Source organism: Schistocerca nitens, chromosome 2 (assembly GCF_023898315.1).
Source record: "Schistocerca nitens isolate TAMUIC-IGC-003100 chromosome 2, iqSchNite1.1, whole genome shotgun sequence".
Lineage (NCBI taxonomy): Eukaryota > Metazoa > Arthropoda > Insecta > Orthoptera > Acrididae > Schistocerca > Schistocerca nitens.
The window spans coordinates 876,248,553-876,261,904 of NC_064615.1; the positions used below are offsets into that span (position 1 = coordinate 876,248,553).

General features: G+C 43.3%; 1 protein-coding gene across 1 annotated transcript in view; it reads left to right on the plus strand.

The window, feature by feature from the left end:
* The window catches only part of LOC126237168 (myosin-VIIa), a 532,624-nt gene that overhangs the window by 377,013 nt on the left and 142,259 nt on the right, over positions 1 to 13,352 (plus strand). The gene's annotated exons all lie outside the window — the stretch shown is intronic.

Consider the following 13,352-nt stretch of genomic DNA (forward strand, 5'->3'; position numbering starts at 1 on the left):
TTCCTAGAAGAGTCAAACAATAAGGGGTGATCAAAACGATTCCGTTTGATGCCGTTGCTGCAGTGAACATGCAGCCCAGGACGACTCCAATACGACTACATAAGCAGCCATAAGGTGGAACGTCTGGGAAAACTGAGACAAGGAGTGCTGCTCCTTCATAATAACGCAAGACCCCATATCGCAAATGTAAAACAGAAGTAACACCAACTCAACTGGGAGACAATCGAGCCCTGCAGTCCTCCTGATCTCTCCCCATGCGATTATCTCAACTTCGGTTCCTTGAAACAGGCCTTGAGAAGTCAACGATTCCCGTCGGACGAGGATGCACAACGGGGCGTTGTGGGCGCGTGACGCGGTAAAGAGAGAGACGATCATACAGAGAGCGTCTTCACAAATTTCTGGCTGACTCCATCAATATTTGAGTAATAGAAACCATTGCGCTATACTGAACGGCTTCCAGTCTCGTGTGGCTTGGGCACGTAATGTCTTGGTTCAAAGACTAAATGCTGCCAGTTTTATTATTCGAACGGTATCTCATGTAAGTAAACGTACGACACGAATATTAGTCTACTTTGCTTATTTTCATTCGCTTTTGTCGTATGGTATTATACACTCATGCTCATAAATTCAGGATAATTGCATAATGTGGTGCCACGCAACGTGGCATTACGCAAAACTGGCGGTAATAGCGTAGGCACATAGGGATCATACACGACACAGATCTGTACGCCCACGGTATTGGTGATAGGCTGAAAAACGCCACTGTTTCCTGCGCATGTACCCCGACATCAATGTGGGATATGATCACCATTCACACGTACACAGGCCGCACAACGGGTTGACATACTCTGGATCAGGTGGTCGAGCAGTTGCTGGAGTATAGCCTCCCATTCTTGCACCAGTGCCTGTCGGAGCTCCTGAAGCTCTGTAGGGGTTTGAAGACGTGCAGCGATACGTCGACCGAGAGCATCCCAGACGTGCTCGATGGGGTTTAGGTCCGGAGAAGAGGCAGGCCACTCCATTCACCTGATATCTTCTGTTTCAAGGTACTCCTCCACGATGACAGCTCGGTGGGGCCGTACGTTATCATCCATCAGGAGGAAGGTGGGACCCACTGCACCCCTGAGAAAGCAGACTTACTAGTGCAAAATGACGTCCCGATACACCTGACCTGTTACAGTTCGTCTGTCAAAGACATGCAGGAGTATACGTGCACCAATCATAATCCCACCCCACACTATCAAACCACGACCTCCATACAGGTCCCTTTCAAGGACATTAAGGGATTGTCATATGGTTCCTGGTTCACGCCAGATGAAAACTCGGCGTGAATCACTGTTCCGACTATACCTGGACTCGTCCGTGAACATAACCTGGGACCACTGTTCCAATGACCATGTACTGTATTCTTGATACCAGGCTTTAGGGCTCTCCTGTAACCAGGGGTCAGTGGAATGCACCTTGTAGGTCTACGGGCGAATAAACCACGTCCGTTCAATCGTATACAGACTGTTTGTCTGGAGACAGCTGTTCCAGTGGCTGCGGTAAGGTCCCGAGCAAGGCTACCTGCAGTACTCCGTGACCGTCTGCGGGCACTGATGGTGAGAGATCGGTCTTCTTGTGGTGTTGTACACTGTAGACATCCCGTACTGTCGCGCCTGGACACGTTTCCTGTCTGCTGGAATCGTTGCCATGATCTTGAGATCACACTTTGTGGCACACACAGGGCCTGTGCTACGACCTGCTGTGTTTGACCAGCCTCCAGTCGCCCTAGTATTCTACCCCTCATAACGTCATCAATATGTTTGTGTTCTTCGAGCCATTTTCAACACACAGTCACCATTACCATGTCTGAAAACGTCTGCACACTTACTCGCTGCACCGTACTCTGACATGCACCAACACATCTCTGCATATGTGGACTGCTGCCAGCGCCACCGTGCGACGACCGCAGGTCAAATGCACCGCATGGTCATACCCCGGAGCGATTTAAACCCGCAAACCGCCCACCAGAAGATTGTTTCACCATGTATCAGCATTATCCTTAATTTATGAGCAGGAGTGTATTTTGGGGTAACTCTTCCCTTTCTAAAAGGATATTTTTGGTTCAGAAACGGGCGATTCGGGCAATAAGTGTTAAGTCCACGAACCTCTTGTCAACCCCTGTTCACTAGTCTGGGTATTTTGACATTGGCCTCTCAATATATAAATTCTTTACTGTCATTTATTATTAACAATATCAGCTTTTCCCTCCTGAATAGGCAGCTTTCGCTCAGTTAATACTCGGCAGAAATCAAACCTGCATTTGGATCAGACTACCGTAACTCTTGTGCAGAAAGGTGTGCAGTATACTGCTGCATCCATTTTCAATACGCTACCACTTCAATAAATTAAAAATCTTAGCAGTAATCCACGCGCTTTCAAATCGAAACTGAAGAGTATCCTCATGGGTCACTCCTTCTATTCTGTCGAGGAGTTCCTTGAAAAATTAAGCTGTTTCTTAAGTCGTATTTTTGATTACGTGTACTTAAACTTACCGCTTGGTCTTTCTTTGGGTTCATAAGCATTTTATTTTTATCTATTGTTCTTTTTACGTTGTAATTGCATGTACTGACACGTTCCATGACCTTGGAGATTTTCTCCTCAATTTGGTCCTACGGAACTTGACGTGTAAATAAATAAATAAAATCAGTGAAGGTCTTGGTACATTCTGTGACGTGGTCTTTATATTCGTTGTGTTTCAGAATCGTGTCGCTAATTTTACAGTCTCGGAGAGACAACAGAAAGAAGTTTTGCGATTTCACAACCAGAGATAATCGTGATTTTTAAAACTTTTTTTCTTAACAGAAAGTGGTGAAGTAATACAGCATTGATGTTATATGTTATGTATGAAGCCGAGTTTCCTTACAGTTCGCAAACCTTCCAGGATGCGTCCCTGGTAACCAGAATGCATAGTTACATACACTACTGGCCTTTACAGTTCTAACGTCAGTAGCAAATAACGAATTTTACTTATTTACGTATCCAGTACAGCAGGAAGAACGTATTATTAAATTTATGGTTGATTAGGCGGCATGCAAGGTGTGAAACGTAGTACACCGAGCTGGGCACCGAGCCGAACTGAACTAGGATGGCAGACACTACTGCGTCGTTCCATGACGTTGTAACTCGTTGCCTGAGTTCATCTATCGTAGTGGCTGGTGACAGGCGCGCGCTGATCTCACGGCAATCCAAGCCCAGATGGTGTCAATATGTGTGAGATCTGGAGAGCTTGCTGGCCAGGGCAACAGCGGAGCGGGATAGGTCAGGACAACAGGGGCAACAAGCTGTCTTGTTGGAAGAGAAAGCCATAGATACCTCGAAGATAGGGCAGATCTACTGGTCAAGGTGGTAGCGATTGTGCACAAAATCGCAATAACGATGGCGAATGCAGTCTGGCAACATGGCCCCGCAAGCGTTAGCTGTGATAACCGGGGAAATCATCAGACCATGCCCGAGAAAAAAAGGTTCAAATGGCTCTGAGCACTATGGGACTTAACATCTATGGTCATCAGTCCCCTAGAACTTAGAACTACTTAAACTTAACTAACCTAAGGACAGCACACAACACCCAGCCATCACGAGGCAGAGAAAATCCCTGACTCCGCCGGGAATCGAACCCGGGAACCCGGGCATGGGAAGCGAGAACGCTACCGCACGACCACGAGATGCGGGCACCATGCCCGAAGGCCAGTGCTTTGAATACGTGGAAGTTGTGGAGGAGGGGGGGGGGGGGCAGGCACCGTTTTCTAATAAAAGCCTTTTTTCTTTAAAATTTTAAAAGTTTATTTACTTGATTTTAAAATAGTAATTGAACATTCATTATCATGAATCCTCAATATAGTTTCTTAATGAAAGTTCCTGAAGTATCATTTTAACAGATAGAAGAACAGCTCTCAGAATCAATTTACAACGCTTAAAACTCAATCCCTTTTTAAGCAAAAAACAATACAAACTGCATAATGCAAGGTTAAATAAAAGATTCCAACGCCACTGGGCAATAGCAAAATTTTCGTAGGTATCACCTGTGATCTCTAAAGGCAATATAATATTGATCACAAAATTAATTTTTAATTAAAACAAGTTAAATGCAATAAAATCTGATAACTATCAACGTACACCGAAACCCCGTAACCTCTACGATACGCACCGTATCACAAAATATTTTCCTACCTTTTAAACACTTAACACCATAGGCCGGCCAGGGTGGCCGAGCGGTTCTAGGCGCTACAGTCTGGAACCGCGCGACCGCTACGGTCGCAGGTTCGAATCCTGCCTCGGGCATGGATATATGTGATGTCCTTAGGTTAGTTAGGTTTAAGTGGTTCTGAATTCTAGGGGACTGATGGCCACAGAAGTTGAGTCCCATAGTGCTCAGAGCCATTTGAACCATTTTTACACCATAAACCTCCCAAAATGTGATGCATACTACACCCAACGAATAATGGTAATTAACCATAGATGTTATAATTAACTAGGTATGTAATCTTTTCCTTTCAAAATAAATAAAAACACACACAAATCAACTCTTAATCTAATTGATTACATCCATTCACAAATATACAATATATAACTTTTGATTTCGTCGTAGTCATGCGCTGTTGTGCACCGTGCTCTCCTTCAGGATCGCATTCGGCACGGGGAAGATTTTCTACGATATACAAAACGTTAACAGGGCGCAACCAACTTACACAAGTTGCATACTGGGGTTGTACGTCGTTGTGGATGCTGCTCGCAAATCTTAAAGCGGGTTAGGGAGTAGAGGCTGTACTAGTGAACAGTTCGACTATACCGCACCGCACAAAACAGCAGTACGGTGGGGTGGACAAGAGACAAATCAACTGTTGCAAGGCTACCTCAGCAAAGGCAGTAAGAAAATATTTGGGACTTTAAACTCTTGGGAGTGCCACACCAAACCACAGAATAACGTCGTCCCAAGCTAAATTATTAAAATACTATCGGCGATTTCGCCACGACAAGTAGAAAAAAAATGGTTCAAATAGCTCTGAGCACTATGGGACTTAACATCTGAGGTCATCAGTCCCCTAGAACTTAGAACTACTTAAACCTAACTAACCTAAGGGCATCACACACATCCATACCCGAGGCAGGATTCGAACCTGCGACCATAGCGGTCGCGCGGTTCCATACTGAAGCGCCTAGAACCGCTAGGCCACACCGGCCGGCCACGACAAATAGAAACGTAATATACCATAAGAAGTGAACTGCAGTTAACACGATTCATAAGCGTCCGACTGAAAAGCTCCACAGTCGATCTTTCCATTACTACAAACAACAGTACTTCCAAAGTTCACTCGTGGACACTACCAGAGTGTCAAATTACTCTTTATAACTGTAGATAACAGAACACACCGGGGGTCGACTTAGGTTTCTTCACAAGACAAGCAATGATTCAGTCCCTCACTTGGATCCACCTTCGATCCAAAAGTCATTTACCCGCTCACTCTGCACCTCCGCACACAGGTACGTCCATCGTGATACTATAAGCAGAATCTATAGTCTTCTAAAAGGATGGCTTGATGCCACTTCTGAGTGCAGTGTTGCGTTGGGCCTACCCCCACTGCCGCCGGCCGCGGTGGTCTAGCGGTTCTAGGCGCTCATTCCGGAACCGCGCGACTGCTACGGTCGCAGGTTCGAATCCTGCCTCGGGCATGGATGTGTGTGATGTCCTTAGGTTAGTTAGGTTTAAGTAGTTCTAAGTTCTAGGGGATTGATGACCTCAGATGTTAAGTCCCATGATGCTCAGAGCCATTTGAACCATTTTCTACCACTGCCTCGAAGGCCGCTGTGAACAATAGTATTTTGCGACGTACCCAGTTCCAGATGTCCAACTGCATGCTTTTCGCCTCGCATTATTAGCTCAGAAACTGGTAGAGAAGGACCTGCATTCACTGACAGTAGTAATTACTGCAGGATTCTAAAGCGTATGTCAATGAGAAGATGTGACACTCATCTCCGATCCCTGTTAGCTACAATATAATTACAACTATTGCTTTTACGCCGTACGAGTGATACACCATTCCTTGAAGACACATTGGACAGTCCGCGTTGATCCATTATCATATCGGGCAACCATTCGACGATGTGGTTATGGGCTCATCCAAACACAGTATCTCCTTCCTGTCATTATGTCACGTCTACACGTCAAGCCATCTTCCTGCGCTTTTCCCATACGACCGACTGGTACTGGATGGTTGTAACTAAAATGCAGTTACTCACAGAGCTCCAGTGTGGGCTGTAATTATCGTATGGTAGCGAAACCTGGTGGATATTTTAATGTGTTAATGCGGAAACGACTTAAGCTGGAAAAAAAGATGAGTTCCAGTTTTGGCCACCCGGTGCAATAATGGCACTGTGAATGCAAGAAACACGCATAGAAATGTTTTCATATGTAATGGACTTGGAACGGAATGTCGGCAGAATAGGTCAAACGAGTGAGAAAGGCATAATGTTGATTTTACTGTTAACCGCAGCGTACACAATTTATTCACTGTGCGCGCTGAAGACGTCGACGTGATGCTGTAGAGCGCCAGAGTTGCACCTGGTGGCGAAAATTGGAACTAATTTTTTTCCAACGTATATCTGTTCCCTATAAACGCATTAGAATATCTACCAAGTTTCGTTACCATACGATAAATGCAGTCCACACTGTACCTCATTGAGTAGCTGCACTTCTAATTTTAGCCATGACTTTTGTCAGTAGTGAAGGATCACATGAACGTCTGGTACCATCTGCAGCACTCCGAAGAGAACGTGTGCTTTTTAAGTGGTTACTAACATTTTATTGCATTGTTTACTCGCCCTTTGATTCAGATGTGTCTCTGGGTCGTGCAGATGATTATTTGTGCAATCAGCTGGTTTATCTGTGTTGAGTGTGATTATGAAAAAAGAAAAGAAGGGACAGGGTGAAAGCAGTCCTCTAACACATAGCCCATTTCTCTTGAGCGGCAGCAATGGGCCGCCATGTGTTACTTCGCGATCAACACCACATGCTTTCACTGCGTGAGAGGATGCGGAGAGGTTTGGCATGTAACCCATGGCGCTGCGTAGTTTCTAATCACCAGACTGCGCGCCAATCACTTCTCTGCTCTTTGCCAACCAAATTCTTGTTACGAAAGTTCTCACCATCACCAGGATTCCAACACGATGTCTCCAGATCAAGCGTCACGCACTAGTTTACGTTATAACGACATCACGTGCAGAGGCGGGTAGAGACAGCTAGGACGAGTTAAATAACTTTTTTTTTTACTTGGTATATAAATGGATGATTCCAAATAAATTTACCATGGGAAATTCATGGAAAATTTGGAAATCCGTCCCTAAGCTTACGAATTACTTAATATAGCTTAAACTAACTTACGCTAAGGACAACACACACACACACACACACACACACACGCCCGAGGGAGAACTCGAACCTCCGACGGGGGCAACCGCACGGACCCTGACAAGGCGCCCAAGACCGCTCGGCTAACCCGCGCGGCTAGGAAATTCATGTCTGGAAATAGAAATTTATTGTGCGGACTATGTTTAGATATGGTTCACACATTCGTCAGAGAGATCTGAAGCATGTTTTGCCCCACAGTGGAAATCAAGTACCCCCTTCCCCAGTTGCTTAAGCGAGCTTGACTTGAAAGAATTACTGTGTGTTAAGAAGCACACTAAACTCATTAAAACGCAACGAAAGAAAGTGGAATATAAATGGCGGGTTCAAAAAGTAAGGTACACATTATTATGGGAGACCAAGCAACTTTTTTTCTTTCTTTTAATGTGTGGTAAGGTTTTATGGGACCAAATTGCTGAGGTCATCGGTCCGTAAGCTTACACACTTCTTAGTCTAACTTTAACTTACATTAAGGACAACACACACATCCATGCCCGAGGGAGGACTCGAACCTCCGACAGGGGGAGCCGCGCGGACCGTGACAAGGTGCCTTAGACCACGCGGCTACCCTACGCGGCAAACTTCTTTTATTGAATGTTGCACTATGCTGAAAGAGACACAAATGCATGACACTATTTTTCAAGATTGTCACCAAGTCCGGTGTAAACAACAGTCGGAATGTTTCCTACCAATCGTTCAGTTTCTTGACAACAGAAATTCGCTCCTCTCTTACGGAGCCTTTCGAGAACCGTTGCGTTAACGTCCTAATCATTGGAGAAGCTCTTCCTTGATCGAACTATTGATACCATTTCACTACGGCTGCACGTAACATTAGTTTGGCGCATTAACTGCCAGAATTTCACGAGACTGTGTGTACAGTTGAGACGATTTGCCCCCAAGAATCGTAGCGTCCCGCATACTTCAGCTTTGGGGTGCAGTTCCAGTTGCTGCGCCGTTTCCCCCCACACACTGTGATGCACCTGTTATCCTTGTGTCTGTGAGGAACACAGAACACGTGCTCTGTTCTGGCAGTGCGTCGCTCTTTCGTCTCAACGTGGGGCGACCTGGGTAACTTACTGTCTGATGTCCCTTATGTTGCCAAGGATGTTTCGACTGCGCTGCACGAGTTCTGCTGGGAAGCCCTTACACATCCTCCATACAGTCCTGACCTGTCCTCATGCGATTTCCATGTTTTTGGTCCTCTGAAGAAAGATATCCGTGGCCGTCGATTTGCTTCGGACTAAGGGGTTCACGTCTGGGCACAATCACTGTTCTTCAGGCAACCACAAACATTTTTCCGAAAAGACATTGACCGTATTTTCTCACAGTGGGATAAATGGATTAACAGTTATGGCTATTACTTTTCAAATAATAAACGGTTTGCTTGCTTTTTAAGGTTCCGTATCTCATCCGTTTGAAACAGAACCCTTACAGGATGTCTTTGGTGCCCGTCCGTCTGTCTTTCTGTCTGTCGGACTGTTAAAACCCATTTTTTCTCAGGAACGGATAGGCTCATGAAGTTGAAATTTATTTCGCGAACTAAGGCCTACGGTCCCTTGGCAGTGTAAGAAATTGAAACTTCTAAGTCAATGCATTTAAAAGATACGGCCACTACATATTGTGATTATCGAAAACACACTCATCTAAACGTATAGAGTACTTCCATTTAACCTAGAACCGTGACATTTGGCAAGAAGCAAGGGTTCACAGTACAACTAAAGGAAAAAATACGAAAACTGTTAATTTTTAATTACATCACACGAGAAAATTATTTCGTTTGTCATACCTTATCCGACTTCAAACTTAAAATTAAAATATTCTCGAAAGTCTTGAAAACCCAAGGACCATATTTCGCCAGTGTCAGTGTCGAATACAAACAAACATCGTCGAGATTCTTGATTCCCGGGATGGGTGAACCGTCTGTATACATAATTATGTTTGTATGGGACCTTCAGCGCGCGTGTTCTGCTCGCAACTGGCCAATTATTTTCCATCCGTCTCGTTTTCATTTGAATGCCACGTATACCTTATTTCGGTCCAGTTTTTGTCTGTTTCCTGTAAATTTTCATTTGGAATAAATGCAACAAAGTGAATACATCAGTTTTCGACCTTCCTCAATGCGATAGACCTGGCAATGTGATAAAACGTCTCATACTTAATTTCAAGTCATGGTGTTGTTGAACTCTCAGAAAAATACATAAAAAATGAAACTGTGATTACTCATAAACTGTGTATGAAAGAAGAAATTCAAACCAGATTTTAACTGAGCATTCAAAATATATCTACATAAACATCTACATGGATACTCCGCAAAACACATCTAAGTGCCTGGTATATGGTTCATCGAACCATCTTCACAATAATTGTATCTTATTCCAATGTCGCACAGCGTGCAGAAAAAACAAACATCTATATATTTCGGTGCGAGCCATGATTTCCCTTATTTTATTACGATAATCGTTTCTCCCTATGTGGTTCTGCGTCAACAAAATAATTTCGCATTCGGAGGAGAAAGTTGGTGATTGACATTTCGTGAGAAGATTCGGCCGCAACGGTAAACGCCTTTATTTTAATGATGTCCATCCTAAATCCTGTATCATTTCAGTGACACTCTCTCCCCTATTTCGCGATAATGCAAAACGTGCTGCCCTACTTTGAACTTTCTCGATGACTCCGTCAATCTTGTCTGGTAAGGATCCTATACTGCGGAGCAGTATTCCAAAAGAGGACGAACAAGCGTAGTGCAGGCAGTCTCTTTAGCAGATCTGTTACATTTTCTAAGCAGTCTTTGGCTACCCTTACCCACATTTTCTATGTGTTCGTAATTATAATTCCCAGGTATTTAGATGAATTTACGGCCTTTAGGTTTGACTGATTTATCGGGTAACAGAAGTTTAACGGATTCCTTTTAGCGCTCATGTGGATGATTTCACACGTTCCGCAATCTAGGGTCAATTGCCAATTTTCGCACCATACAGCTATCTTTTCTAAATCGTTTTGCAATATACAGCGTCATCTGCAAACAATCTAAGACGGCTGCTCAGATTCTCTCCCAAACCGTCTATATAAATAAGCAACAGCAAAGGGCCTATAAAACTACTTTGGGAAACGCCAGAAATCACTTCTGTTTTAGTCGATGACTTTCCGTCAATTACTACGAAGTGTGGCCCCTCTGACAGGAAATCACTAATCCAGTCACATAACTGAGACGATATTCCATAAGTACGCAATATCACTACAAGCCGCTTGTGTGGTACGTCGTCAAAAGCCTTCTGGAAACCTAGAAATACGCAATCGATTTGGTATCCTTTGTCAGTAGCTCTCAACACTTCGTGTGAGTAAAGAGCTAGTCGTATTTCACATGTGAGTAAAGAGCTAGTCGTATTTCACAAGAACGATGTTTTCTAAATCCGTGTTGACTGTGTGTCGCTCGCATCTCGTGGTCGTGCGGTAGCGTTCTCGCTTCCCACGCCCGGGTTCCCGGGTTCGATTCCCGGCGGGGTCAGGGATTTTCTCTGCCTCGTGATGGCTGGGTGTTGTGTGATGTCCTTAGGTTAGTTAGGTTTAAGTAGTTCTAAGTTCTAGGGGACTGATGACCATAGATGTTAAGTCCCATAGTGCTCAGAGCCATTTGAACCATTTGACTGTGTGTCAATAGACCGTTATCTTCGAGGTAATTTTTAAGGTTCGAACACAATATATGTTCCAAAATCCTGCTGCATATCGACGTTAATGATATGGTCCTGTAATTTAGTGGATTAGTCCTACTACCTTTCTTGAATATTAGTGTGATCTGTGCAACTGTCCAGTCTGTGGGTACGGATCTTTCGTCGAGCGAACGGTTGTATATGACTGTTAAGTATGGAGCTGTTGTATCAGCGTACTCTGAACGGTAACTGGTAAACAGTCTGGACCGGAAGACTTGCTTTTATTAAGTGATTTAAGTTTCTTAACCGGTCCTAGGAAATCTACTTCGACGTTACTCATGTGGCAGCTATTCTTTATTAGAATTCTGGAATATTTACTTCGCTGTCTTTGGTACAGGAATTGCGGAAAGCAGTGTTTAGTAAGTCTGCTTATAGAAAGGACCACAGTGCATTTGTGCCGAAGTAGAAAAGAATGCTTTGTAGATGAGTGTAATCAGTCATTGTATGGCGTTTTCTAGGAGTGTCACTTCAATCACTTTACAAAGGGAGTGAGATACGTGAGGTACGGAACCAGCGACATGCGAACACAAGGTCAGATCTAGGTAGTCTGAAGGTGCTGCTTTAATGGGTGTACTTGCTGCCGAGTGTCGTCGCGTCGCGAGTCGTTAACAGAATAGGGAAACGGCAAAGGCATCGTGGCGTAACCTAGTCACTGTCGCATTAAGCGCTGACTAAACAGTATGGAGGGGAGCAGCGCTTGCAAAACAGAGACGGGCGGCCTGACACGCCATCGCGGGTGGCAAGTGGAGGGCCGGGAAAGGTGGGGTGGATACTGCCGGCTACAAAACAACAGACATTCATAGACCCAACTAATTTATTTTGGAAAGAAAAAGTGAGATTTTTAACTTCCAATCGACACAGCGTTCAGTACAGAGAATTCAGCCAATGAGATTCCCTATCCAAGGAAATACTTGATGATAAAACATATCTGAACCATCTTCGTTCTACTGATGACATTCAATCTATGCCCCACTGCAGACAAACTTCAGCAGCAAATGGAAGGACTTAATCAAATTGGAAGGTAGGACTAAAAAATTAGTTACAATAAAACAAAAAGGTTAGAATCAAATATTGTAAGAGACATACACTGGCTCTTTCGAAAATATGGACAAAAAAATTTTCCTGAAGAGTGGAAAATAGCATTAACCCACCCGCTACGTAAAAAGAGAGACAAACTAATTGTAAACTTACAGAGAAATGCCACTTCTAACAGTGACGTACAAAATATTATCAAAACAGAACTGAATAAAGTTCAGACGAACAACTGGAAGAATATCACGGTTGTTTTGGAAAGAGAAGATCCTGAGAAGAACAGATTTTAACTCAGAATCAATAATTCGCCACAGAATGTTAACCGGCGTACCTATAATAGCACCATTTACTGATTTTAAGGAAAGCAGACAAAATGATTAGAGAATTTCATGTTAAAGGAAACTGCCAGACATAATTCTTGAAAAGCTAAGAAATATGGAGTAATCTCCCAGTGATTTGAAATAAAAGCTGTTGTTAAACAAGAAGAGAGCATATCTTTACTGTTCAGCAGTCTTTCACAGGAAGTTGTAAGGATCTGGAATTTGGAGCTGATAGCAACAAAATTGAACCCATAATTGTGGGAAGGAGATCAAATCGAACTTAAGTAAATAGCCTACTTTTTGAAAATGATACTTTCAGAAAATCTGACAAGCAGTTTCTCAGTTAAATAATAGCCAATAGATTTCAGCGGAAAAAATTAAAATTCTTGACAAACATAAGAATGTACGGAAGTACACACAAAAAGAAATACATAAAACAGAACGAGTTAGTAAATTTATGTATCTTGGAGAAATCATACAAGAGAATGGATAGAAAAATGGCCAATTAATATATGAGTTAGTAAAATGAAAAGAGTATGTGGTTTAACCAAAATGCTTCTCTACCAAAATGCTTCTTTATCAATACAAAATTAAAACACTGTATCACGGTCACAAGACAACGATGTTTATATGCATATGAGTGCTTAACAACGAACTGTAAGGTGGACAAAATGGGCTACTTGAATGACGGGTTATGAGAAAAATAATGGGTGCAGTACAAACTACAAATGGTTAGCTATTGACAAGTAACTAGGATATCTACTAAAATATACAGCAAAATCAGAAGTCCACCGAATAATGGAGAACAAGCATACGATATGATCCTAGATGGTCAAATGAAGATAACGT